This window comes from Delphinus delphis, chromosome 12, assembly GCF_949987515.2.
Source record: "Delphinus delphis chromosome 12, mDelDel1.2, whole genome shotgun sequence".
NCBI lineage: Eukaryota > Metazoa > Chordata > Mammalia > Artiodactyla > Delphinidae > Delphinus > Delphinus delphis.
In genome coordinates, this window is record NC_082694.2 from 45,124,830 (window position 1) to 45,138,422 (window position 13,593).

A 13,593-nucleotide genomic window follows, 5' to 3' on the forward strand; every position below is an offset into this window, starting at 1 on the left:
AATAAAATCAAGAGAGAGAAGAAGGGGGCTGCTTGGTCTCTGGTTTATGCAACTCCGTTGCTCTTCCTGCTTCTCTGATCACCTAATGCTGCCTGCTACTGGCTACACCCACCCCCTTAGGCTGCCACCTGCTGGATGAACATTTTCTAGACCATTGTCAGCTCCACTTTCTGGTTTTTGGTCAACAAGGATCTTCAGAACTGGTGGTAGACCCAGGCTTCCTGCCATCATATAAAAGACCTTTCTATTTCTCCCCTAAAAGACCTCAATTCCTCATCATCACTCAGGAACCCTACTGACTGTCAGGCAAGTGGCTGAGGTGACGAGTTAGACCCTATTTGCATGGCAAGGATAATGATGGTGTCCTTGCTAAGTACCAGGCTTTCTCAGCCTCAACCAGTGAAGCCATACAAAAGTTAGGTACTTTTGGGGCTTCCCGGGTGGCGCAGTGGTTGAGAGTCCGTCTGCCGATGCAGGGGACACGGGTTCGTGCCCCCGGTCCGGGAAGATCCCACATGCCGCGGAGCGGCTGGTCCCGTGAGCCATGGCCGCTGAGCCTGCGCGTCTGGAGGCTGTGCTCCGCAACGGGAGAGGCCACAACAGTGAGAGGCCCGCGTACAGCAAAAAAAAAAAAAAAAAAAGGTACTTTTGTCTCCCTTCCTCGTCCCGAATATGAAGAAGTGCCAGCAGTGCCAGGGTAGGTGTACAGTTTCTCTTCTATTTCTCATATCACTTCTATCTCTTTTTAAAAAGTGGTAGCTCAGAAGCATCTGCAGAAGCAGGCTTTTCAGTTTAACTTGGCTGTTTATCATTTCCAGAGGCAGAGAGATGGTCCTGTCAAGGAGACTACCAGAGCTCTCAGTCCCTCTCTGCCTTCTTCCCAGCCCTCACCCATCTATAGCAATGCCTAGTTGGTTTAAAGAAAGACATACATGGAATGAATGGATGGAAGAACTAAAGAGATTGTGATGGATGCCCGCCCTGAGAAGGAAAACTGAACAGACGGCCAGAGGCAGAAATGAGCCAGGGGAAATATGGGCCTAGAATAAACACAGGATTGACAGAGCCTACAAGGAAGGGATACCTTCTCTTGTTAGAGGTGATAGGAGGAGAAGTACTCTTCTCAGGATTGGGATGGGAGAATTGAAGGTGGTTGAAGTGCTATGTTGCCGAAAGATGATTTTTTTTAAAGAAATACAAACAATGCAACTTCGTGTGTTTTATGTAGAAAATTAATACCATGCCCTTAATTTCACTAGTATTTAGTAAAACCTTATTACTTTCTCTGTTTCTGTTTACTGGGAAGATGTGGTTGTATAGATTTTCTTTTGCTTTCAGTTGGGAACATTTGGGAGAATGTTAATTTCTTTCTGGTACAATATGGAGACTTTTGTGAATATTCACACAGTTTTCAACTCGTTTCTGTTAAAACTGTATCTTTAGAAGTATAATTTGAATAACTTGGTCTTATCAGACTCTGAGGACTTTGGAAACTGTTGTCTTTATGGAAAAATAACCTACAAAAAAATTGTGGCTCTGATTGTCTTGACAATTCACCCTGGTAACAACTTAATAATTGATGTATCTCTTTTCCTAAATGGCAAAAATACTTGTGAGATTGCTCTGTAAAATTGGAAGTGTACCATTGGCATATTTATCTTTCCTTATGTGCACCTTGGTAAAATAAACGCACGTAAACAAAACTAAACTAAAAGGATGAAAAATAACAAGGGTGGAGAAATACACAGAGAAACAAGAATGCTCATACACTTCTAGTGGAAGAGTAGCTTAGTACAGATACTTTAGAAAATTGTTTGGCAGTATCTATGCACACCCTCTGATCCAGTTCTGGGAATATACCCAACAGAAATACATGCACTGCATATATTCACAAAGACATGCATAAAAGTGTTTATAACAGCCCAATTCTAAGAGCAGGAACTGCACCAGCATCTATCAACAGTAGACAAAGTAAGTTTTGAAATACACAACGGAATACTATGAGAAATAAAAAACTATGCCTACGTGCAATTGTGAATGAATCTCACAAACATGAGGTTGGATGAAGGAAGCCAGTCACAAGAGTACATGCTGTGTAATTCCATTTATATATGAATTTTAAGCACAGGTAAAACTAATCTATGGTGGTAGAAGTTGGAATAGTGATTACTACCAAGAACAGTGAAGCGTCTGAGATTTTGCCCTGCTTACAAACTATTATGTTCCCTGCCTAGTTAACAGCTGCTGAGTCAAGAGACGAAGAACCTTACAACTCAATAGCCAGTGTCAGTATTGCAGCAACTTCTTGAGCCCTGCTTCCTAATTATGCAACATGAAGAAAGCCAGGTGACACCTGCACACACTCTGGGTTGCATTACAGGAGAGGAACCCTGAGTTTAGGCAACCTCAGTTTTATAATGGGAAGTAAACAAGCCTACCCTTTGCTTTGAAGGGAGACATCTTTAACATACTAAACAGTATAATAAAAGACAATAATAAGAGACACAATCTCTATTTTTTCAAGACTTAAGCAAAACTGCCCTTTTCTCTGGAGAAAAACACTCTCTCTTGTCTTGCAAGGCTATCCAAGTAAACTTGAAAGGGTACTCTGAACAAAGGCAGGTGGTATCTCTGCTCACAAGATGTGCAGAAGTATCAGAGACCCATGATAATTGTCTGCCAACAGTTGTGGGGTGGGGGCGGTACCTACTGGCTGGAAGGGAGGATGATGGTGGATTCTGAAGGGCTGGGGATGTCCGTCTTGATCTGGGTGCTACATACATGGGTGTATTCAATTTGCGACACTTCATTGAGTTGTACATTTGTGAAACATATTTTTCTATATGTATATTTAATAAAATATGCTTGCTTAAGAAAAACAAAAATTAAAAAGAAACCCAAAGTAAGCAAAGAAAAATAAAACAACAAAGACAACAACAAAACCCACCATCTTTCTGGAACTTCAATGCTAGGAAATGACTGGCCAATTTAAAAGTATGTTTCAGGTTTTTCGGGGGTAGGCTGTAGGTCCATATACTAGTATTCTAATAGGATCATTTACTGTACCACAAATGGTTAAAATCCATTTCCTGGGGGGCGGGGAATTTTTATCTAGGTATGGGCCATCAAGCTTTAGTATTTATATTGTTCCTGCTCTTTTTATCAACTGACTTTTATCAGAGTTGAGTTGTAAACAGTTTATTTAATTATGGTTTGTGATGGTTCATTTTCAAAGCTTAGCTCTTCCAGCTAAATAAATGATAAAAGCCAAATATTATTTAGTTCTGTTGTTCAGCAAGGATGATGCTATTTCTGAGATGACCCCATCACATTCTTGCTTCTTAAGAAGGTCTGCATCAAAGTTTCATATCCTTTCTTTTGAGCCCTCCCTCTTTGAGGTATAAATATTTCACTGAGTGAAAAACAGAATTTCACACTACACCTTTGGCACATGCCATAGAAGACTGCAGTATTAATAGCAACAAAATCTTCTGTAAAACTAAAGAAATCATTTGGTTTGGCTTATTTGAGCAAAACCTTTCCATTTATGTATATAACAAGGTATTTGGGGACAATAAGGATAATTCAGTGTTGAAAATGGCAGCAGGTTTTTTTTTTAACATAAAGGATATAAAAACATGTACTGATATGTAAGATTAACTTATTGCCTTTGAAACATAAGGTAGACTTAATTAGGCTTTTTACGATTCTTACTATCAATCACATCACACATTATAATTTTAAATGGCATCCATATGGATGGCTTGCCCTGAATTTTCCAATGGCAAAATTTTCTCTTTGCTATTGGTAGCTAGAAGCATGAGAGATGCAGGATACTTTGATTTATGTAAAGGAGTCTAAAATTCAAGTTTAGTCTGTCTTACCAAAATAGATGAGGATGGGAAAGGTGGTAGGTGGGATTTTTAAATTTAGCATTAAACTAGAGTCTAGAGCAAACTAATAGTGCACTGAGTTATAAGTTGGGGCACCTGGGTTCTAAAGGGCTCTGCTGTAAACTAGGCAAACCGATTAATTCTAAAGACACAGTTTTCCTCATCTTTTTAGTAACAAGTTTGAAGCATCATTTCTTCTAAATCTGAAGATTTACTTACCCCTTAAATATAAGCTTTCCCCAAGGTTCTGTGGCCTCCCCCGGCTTACTTTATCTCTGCTCTTCCTGGGTGACCTTAGCCACTTCCAGAGCTTCTGCCATCACCTTTGAGAAAATGACTCAAATTGGAATCTCCAACTCTTACTCTAAGATCAGGGTTTGACATGTCCTTTTGCACAATGTTTCCAGAATTGCTCTCTTCCTTTCCATATCTATTTTTACGTCAACATCTCTTATCTACATTACTAAAAATCTCTAGGCTTCCCTTCCTGAATCTGATCTTTCTCTTCCCATCATTCACACTACTGACAAAGTGATCTAATCCCTTTTGTACAAATATCCTTGTCAACACACCACTGCCTGCAAAAGAAGGTCCTAACACCCTACTGTTGCATTCAAGGTCAGCTACAGCCAAGTCCCTCCCTAACATTCTTGCCAGCATCTACTCACATTGGAGTCCTTGCTATTCCTCAAGCAGCCCATGCACTGTCTTGCTCATGACTTTCCCTCATCTTGGATTCTCTTCCCTGCCTCCTTATCTTTGGAAATCCTACTATTCCTTCTAAATTCAATTCAAATGCCATCTCCTCTAAATAACCTCTAAAACCTCCTACTTCCCATAGTATTTTATTTCATACAAGTTTATATTTAAGTTAGTTCTTTATATGTGTTAGTAGTGTAGATAGGCCTTTGTCTCTCAATTTTAAGTTATTTAAGATCATGTTTAGGTATCTTTTTCTTCTGTGATGAGTAAGACACAGTCCCTGTCTTCAAGTAGCCTACAGTCTTGCTTGGGAGCCAATGTACAGTGTAAGAAATGTTAAAATAAGTGCAAGCATAGAGTGCTATGGGACCATAAAAGAGGACTATTCTGCCCCCCCACCCCGAAGTTAGGAATATTAAGGAAGGCATATATTATAAAAGGTGGCTTTTAAGTTCCTCTCTAGACACCATACTAGACTGTAAGCTTCTTCACAGTATGGAATCTATTTTTTCATCTATATATCTTTAAGGATATATATTTTATATCTAGTACAAATTAGGCACTTCAAAATTACTTAATGAACGTGTAAGTAGAAGATGCCTGAGTCCTTTATAGCTCGAAATGTGTGGAGTATGAATCTCATTAGTCTTTTGTAGTGGTTTATTCCACTTATTGGTGGAAAACGGTCAAAAAATAATTGGCTACTGAAAACCTAATTTAAAAAAGGTAATAACATATTTTTAGGCTTGAGGTTGTAGGTAAGTGTTAATTGCCATGCCTGCCCAAATAATTCCCAAGAAAGAAGAGCCAGGGCAGACTTCAGTCAAATCCTTACAAGTACCTTAGTTCTAAGTCTCAGAAAGGAGGCTATGTCGATAACTGAGCTGTTTTGCAATTATAGATCCAAATTGAGTAAAAATTGTGATATTTGTTCCTTGACCTCTAACTTCATGTAATTTAAAGAAACACAACAGGCTGTATTATGGCTCTTAACAATAGGCTATACTAATAAGAGCTCTCATTTATTCAGGGCTTACATCATGGTACCACTGTGCTAAGCACTTCATGTGCATTTTTCTCTTCTTATACAACTCTGCAAGGTATTCCTGACTCCATTTGCAGATTAGGAAAACAGGACTCAGTTGAGATTATGTTACTTGTGTTCAGTCAGTCAGCCAGACAGTGGTAAAGCCAGGACTCAAACCCAGGTCTGACTCCAGACTCTAGTAACTATACATGGAGAGAAATACTATCTTGTTTTACAGTAGAAAATAATTTGCCAAATGGCTTTTTCCCATTTGTATACAAATTTTCTTAGCATATAAAATGTTTTACTAATTTCTATGTTTATTAAAGTTATGACACATCAAAATCAGAAGTACAGTACTAATAATATAATTGTTTTCTTCCTTTGAAGACTGTAAACATATTAGGACCTAATTTCTTTTGATATCTGAATACCACTCACAAATGAATATAAGACACAGTGGCATTTATGACACGTCTACTGTTGGTTCACATCCCTTTGCTAAAGGCACTGTCACAGCCAAAGCGTATTTTCAGGTGTTCAAGCGGCCCCAGCAAGCTTTCGGCTTTAATTTCAGGAGTGACCAGCAGTATTTGGAAGACAATGCGTTTTGTCCAAGAAGACCAAATAGCAGAGGTCTTCGGGGTGGGGAAGGGATTATGTCACTGTCTAAAAATCCTTCATAAACTTGGCTCCTCGGCAGTGGGGAAGAATGTGGAGCCAAGCCGCACATGTGAAGTCCCAACAATGTGATGAAAAGAAAGGGATAAAATGGGAAAATCTCAAGGAAAATGCACAATGGAAGAGAAAAATAATCATAAGTTTTCAGTGTTAATTTTGTGTACCCAGAAGAACACTGGTGTGAGACCTAAGATACAATGATTTTTAGCTCCAGCTTGTTTTCCAATGTAATTTTGGGACTTCTGGGGGGAAGTAATTGGAATTTATTACTGTGACTGGAGTTTATTACTCATGATGGGAGTAAGGTGGACTAGAAAGTCTTAAGTTTCCTTTTAGAGCTTTGATCTTATCGTGCTAGGGAGGCTGCAGATACACACGCCTGGGGCTTTATTATTTAGAAATATGTTTAAACTTAAGAAATAGATGGACACCTTCTTAGCTTGATAAAATACACCCTGGTCCTAAAGTGACCATCAAGCTTACTGGGGAAACAGTAGAGGTATCCCCATTAAAGTCAGGAACAAAGAAGGATGTTCACTTGTCACCACTATTACTTAACAGTACTGGATGTTAGACAATATAGTTAATAAGAGAAAAAAACTAGAAGTACAGAAATTCAGAGAAGGAAATAAAAACTATCACAATTTGTAATCATTATGGAAAACCTGAGATATTCAACTGAAAAAGTACTGTAAACAAGAAAATTTAGTAAGGTAGCATGATACAGAATTACTATATAGATATCAATACATTTCAGATGAACAAACATAGTGAGTTTAAAGTGAAATGGGGAAAGACTCCATTTACAGTAGCAATAATGAAAGATGAAATATCTAAGAAAAAGAACTTTAGAAATGTGTAAGATTTATGAACACAATTTTAAAGCATTCCTGAAGGAGACAAAGTGAACAGCATGCCAAGTTCTTAGGAAGTCTCAATCTCATAAAGTTGTTCTTCCTAAGCCAACTTAGAAATGTAATTACAATAACAAGGCCAAAACTTGAGGAAGGGGTGGCGGAGAGACAAGCAAATTCCAAAATACATTAAAAAAAAATGTCAGCTTCCCCGGTGGTGCAGTGGTTGGGAGTCCTCCTGCCGATGCAGGGGACACGGGTTCGTGCCCCGGTCTGGGAAGATCCCACATGCCGCAGAGCGGCTGGGCCCGTGAGCCATGGCTGCTGAGCCTGCGCGTTGGAGCCTGTGCTCCGCAAAGGGAGAGGCCACAACAGTGAGAGGCCCGCGTACCGCAAAAAAAAAAAAAAAAAAAAAAAAAAAAAAGAATGTCAACGAAGCCTCCAAAAATAAATACAAATGAAGGGGGCTATTTCTAACACTTATTATAATATAAAGCTACAATAATTAAAAGTGTAGTACTGACACAAGAATAAACAAATGAATCAATAGGATGGAACAGGAAGTCTAGAAATAGACCCCAATGCATACAGGATTTGGTGTGTAAACATGGCATCTGAAAGTGAGGAAAAGATGGACAACTCAAAAAATTGTCTAGACAACTGGAGAGACATTTTTAATAAAATTAAGTTGGATTCATGCCTCATGCTGTACACCAGTAAATTCCACAGGAGCAAAGATTTAAATTTTAAAAATACAAAATCGTAAAAATACTATAAGAACACAAAGGAGAACTTCTTTATTAACTTGGAGTGGGGAGGTCTTTCTATTATTTAAAATCTGGAGGCATAAAGGAAAATATTGATAAATACAACTACTTGAAAAAAGTTTTTAATCTACATGGTAAAACTAAAATCCATAAGAAAGTCAAAAGAAAAATCACAAACTGGAAATACATAAATTCATAACAAGCAAATTTTAGAATGGTGAGAAAGGATGTATACTAAAGAGCTGCAAATCACTGATTCAGGGATTTACCAAAGAAGGAAGCTAACTTTGGATTATACAGTTGGCCGTCCGTATCCATGAGTTCGACATCCAAAGATTCAGCCAATCACGGATTGAAAAAATATATATATTTTTAATTCCAGGAAGTTCCAAAAAGCAAAACTTGAATTTGCCACATGCCAGCAACTATTTACATAGCATTTACATTGTAATAGGAATTATAAGTAATGTAGAGATGATCTAAAGTATACAGGAGGACGCTCATAGATTATGTGCAAACACTACACCATTTTATATGTGTCTTGAGCATCCTCGGAGTTTGGTATCCATGGGGGAGGGGGGTGGTCCTGGAGCCAATCCCATTCGAGTACTGAGAGATGACTGTATACTTTACCTAAAGCACCAAGTATATGTCAAATACAATCCTATTTTCCATTTTAATGGAGGAAATCAATAACCACACGACCACTGAGGCAAAATGAGTAGACAAGCCTGCAGCTGTCTCAGGGACATCAGTGATGGGCTGGGTCACCTCAGGATTACTAAATTCTGTAAGCATATCCTGTTTGCCAAACCTGGTGGTTTCCATCCTGTTTGATGCTCTGCTGTAATTGCTGCAGACAGCAGTGACCTCACTGTGAAAGTCATTTCTGTAGTGGTGTGCATGGATTTGCACAGATTAACTCAAATATTATGAATACGGCAAACCTGCCGTTACCTTCACCAAGCATGCAGTGTAGTCATGGTGTCTGCACTTTTGTTAGGCCTGTTATAAACACATAGGTAATTTCTCCCATATACTATCATTTCATCTGAAACATTTTCACACTCTTAACAGCAATACATTTGATTAATAAATCTGGTATTATGGAATATGGTTTATCTCTTGAACAAAAACTTTATTTGATCATTCAAGAGAAAACTATGAATACTTCTTCTTCTCCTGACATAGGTAAGTCTCTATCTCATAGAGGAAAAAATACAAAACCACAAAACTTTTTTGCAATCTCTTCCCCCATTTGACTTCAGATAGAAACAACACAATAATATCAGAGGTTTCAATTAAAGAAGTTTGAGGGAAAGCCCATGGTTATTGCACCTTGAATCTTTTCAGTCAATATTTTCAAGTTAGGCCTACCTCTTGAGCACCTGAGAACACATTTCAAATACATTTTATTAATAGAAGGTTTCTTTCTTAGCTTCAATATGACATTTAAAGCAGCTGGAAATTTCAGAACAGTCCAAGAACATACTTGTTATTTCCATGGAAACTTGGATAAGGGTCAGCTGGCCTATGTCATAAATAGTTTCCCATGATATGCCACAATTACAGATTAATTCAGCTTATAATAACTGAACTGATTGAATTAAAAATGTTTTTACTCGCAGGCATTTGCCCAGAGGGGATAGGGTGCTCCACTCTGGTACTCCTTGCTCCAAGGGTGAAAAGAATATATGCTTTGGGCCATGTCTATGGCACTTGCTCTCCAGCTAGCCAAAGGAAGAAGAGAAGAGAACAAAAATAAAGGCTACCAGATTAAAAGGGAAGATTTTACCAAGAAAAATAAAAAGGTACAAAACCTCTTTACCTCAGTGAGAACAGAAATGCATCCCTTCGGCCTAAATGCTTTCTTTCCAGAATTACTAAAATAAAATAAAGTGCTAGATCTGGGTTCCACGGCAAAAGTAAAAGGGATCTTATTTTGCAGCCTAAGCCACCGAAGCTGGAAAAACACAGGCTGCTTGGTAATAAAAGCCCTAGGTCTAGCCCTCAGGGTTTCTCACTCCTACATCATTGTGTTCCTCACTCCATGTGCGGGAGGGCTGCTCATCTCAGAGTTGCTTGTCTAAATTGCACGCTTTGTAATATAAGCCTCAGTCTTGGGAATTTTCACTTGTTATGGTATTGATGAGGCAGGGGATGCTGCAACGACAAACTTCTGAGGACCAATAAAAATGGGAAAACTAAAAGTTAGAGAATGAGAAAGGTATTGATGTCTTTAGGTGTGCTACAGGAGCTCTGATGAGAGACAACTTTTTCAAGTTATTAGTCAGAAAAAGAAATATCTTTTTTGGAACAGGCGAGTGAGTTCTCTAGGCCACAAAAGTTTTCAAGTTTGACTTTTCTGGGAAAAGGCAATTTTCTTTTATGATTCTCTGCTTGTCATGTTTCGGTACACATGTAGACTGATTCCTGAATGAGGTGTGTTTTCCACCATAAATTAATCAACTGATACCTAGTTTTTCACTCTCTTCTTAGTTCAAGGGTTGTGACTTCATTCCTCATCTAAAATTTAGTTTCTAAAAATACACTACTGAGATATGGTGATATTCCCTTCCCCCAACACTTCTGTGGAGATGCTCAATCCTACCCACCTTCATTAGAGTAACCCCAGACCAACATCTTACCTAACCATGGAATTGTCCAAAAAGACTGTATTCACATGCACACCAACTTTTAACTCCCCACAGTTACTCCACCCACTAGCAGATATAACTACGTAAAAATGTTAAATTTCTGCAACTTAAAGTAATAATACTAATGAATAAATTAAAGTCAAGCAACAGACTGGGGAGAAATATTTGCCACATATGTAATAGATAAAATTATTATCCAAAATAAATGAAAACTCCTATGAATCAAGAACAAAAACGTAAAATACCACAACAAGGACAAAGTACATAACGGGAAATTCATAGAAGAGATACAGATGGTTAATAAACATATGGAAAGATACTCAACTGTATTAATCTGTAAAGATCTAACTTAATCAATAATGAGATTTTAAGGGCTTCCCTGGTGGCGCAGTGCTTAAGAATCTGCCTGCCAATGCAGGGGACACGGGTTCGAGCCCTGGTCCGGGAAGATCCCACATGTCACGGAGCAACTAAGCCTGTGCGCCACAACTACTGGGCCTGCACTCTAGAGCCCACAAGCTACAACTACTGAGCCCATGTGCCACAACTACTGAGCCCGCGAGCCACAACTACCGAAGCCCGTGCACCTAGAGCCCATGCTCTGCAACAAGAGAAGCCACCACAATGAGAAGACCGTGCACCTCAAAGAAGAGTAGCCCCCACTCGCCACAACTAGAGAAAGCCCACGCACAGCAACAAAGACCCAACACAGCCAAAAATAAATAAATAAATAAGTAAATAAATTTATTTTTTAAAAAATGAAAAAAAAAATAAAGAATAACCCCAGACCCCTTCAACCATCCACGGGGTCACACAGGTAGGAACACCACATTAACTTCATTCTGAGAAGAAATCCCCACCTCTAATGACAGAATTCTCAGCCCCTGGACCACTGGGGTTACTCTTCCTTCTAGGGAACACTCCCAATTTGTAATTGGTGAGTATATGTACAATTTTTGATATAAATACTTTAAATTTAGGGATTATTTTTAAAGTACATAGTTCCCACAAGAGAAGAATTCTAAAACTAAATTCGTATGTAAACTATGACATTTAGAAATATTTACCAGTTTCTTCTTCCCTATTCCATCATGAAGACAGCTTTTTGGTGAGCCATGACTAAGGTCCTCTATTTGTCGGCCATCTCACCTTCTTAGGTAGCCATAGGTGGTAAAGTAAGAATCATATTAAATTTTAGCTCAGCTGTGATAATGCTGTGCCCCTTTCTAACCTTGGTGGCTTAGACAACCCCCTGGAGCTTCTTAGTCATTATGAGCTCAGTGCTTCTAATGAGGACAGATGGCACAGCCCCAAATACTCCTCTAGATCATAGCGGATACTAACAATCCTATTTCAGGGGTGAGGAATGGGAGGAGCAGTGAGGTGGTGGATGCTCTCCTCCTTCACTTTTCTAGGAAGCTTCATTTTATTTACCTCATTAGCTTCATTCTAGACTAGAAAATACATGGGCGGTGGGGGAGACTCTGGGTTGATGACTATCAGTTCCATTTCTGTGTTGAAGCTGACTAAAAGCACAAGACAGAGGCCATTTTCGCTCTCTTTATAGGCAGTGAAATGTGAGAGTATGGCATCTTTTCTTTCAGGCAGGATTCCTTTGAGACATTCTTGGAAAAGCAGCATAATCCATGAACATCGGGAAGACATGCTGACCTCAGGCAAGCTAGAAAAATACTGTAGGTGCCGGTGAGGCAAAATCATTACTATCAGAGGAGTCAGTTATCCAGCCAAGGAGCTTTGACCTACACGACAGGTTCTTTCTGAGTAGCTATAATGCCTGCATACTGTGTGTAGGTCTAGGCTTTAGAGGTGGATTTATGATTTACTTAGGGAAATAAATGTACAAAAGACATGTAGAAAATCAGAGTTAGGTTTTTTTGCCCATAAAAAAATGATGTATTCATGTGAGTCCCTAAATAGCTACGTAATAAATAGATATCCCTACAAACCACAAATGAAATAGACCAGGCATTACCCAGGTGCTGGCCAATTTAGCCTTTGAACTTATAAGCATTCACAATATTTTGCAAAAGTAATTGAATAAGTTTTTATGTGCAATCATAATAATTTCACACTATGAAAAACACTGGAAGTGTCTTAAATATACCTATTCATTAATTCACTGGAAAATAATGCATATTATTTGGTAAGTGCTATGAACTGAATTGTATACTCCCAAAATTTGTATGTTGAAGCCCTAACTCCAATGTGATAGTATTTGGAGATGGGGCCTCTGGGAGATCATTAGATTGAGATGAGGTCATGAGCTGGGTCCCTAATGATGGGATTAGTGCCCTTACAAGAGGAGGAAGAGACACCAGAGCTCGCTCTCTCTGCCATATGAGAACACTGTAAGAAGAGAGCCAGCTGTAAGCCAGGAGGACAGTCCTCACCAGAACCTGACCATGCTGGCACCCAGATCTTGGATTTCTAGCTTCCAGAACTGTGAGAAAATAATTCTCTGTTGTTTAAGCCACCTGGTCTATGGTATTTTGTTATGGCAGTCCAAGCTAACTAATGCAGTAGGTTTAATATTTTTTTAATTAAAAGCCTTTAAAAATTTATGGAGTACATGTCTAAACTAAATGATGAGATGCCAGTTAATTTAAACTAATGAAAGAAATGCTTTTGAACATATTAGTATTTCATTTTACTCTTTTAGGTAAGAATCATGGAAAGAAATGTGATCAAAGATACTATCTTTACATGCAAAAGAACGAAATATAGATTATAAAAATTAAAATCCTTGCTTAGCTTATTTCTCCTTGTCTGCTTTCTTCACTTTCTATAGAGAACTCTATCTTCCTATATCCATCATCTATTAGTCATTCATTCATCCCATAGATATTTATTGAGCACCTAACTCTGCTCCAGATACTAATTCCAGGGATTGGGATATAGCTGTGAGCAAAGAAGTCTCCTCTCTCTTGGAGTTTATATTCTAATGAAAGGAGACAGAGAATAAGCAAATACATATTAAATATATAATGTGTC

At 38.5% G+C, this 13,593-nt stretch overlaps 1 protein-coding gene across 2 annotated transcripts in view; it reads right to left on the bottom strand.

Moving 5' to 3' along the window:
* The window catches only part of ACYP2 (acylphosphatase 2), a 156,012-nt gene that overhangs the window by 37,147 nt on the left and 105,272 nt on the right, over window positions 1-13,593 (bottom strand). The gene's annotated exons all lie outside the window — the stretch shown is intronic.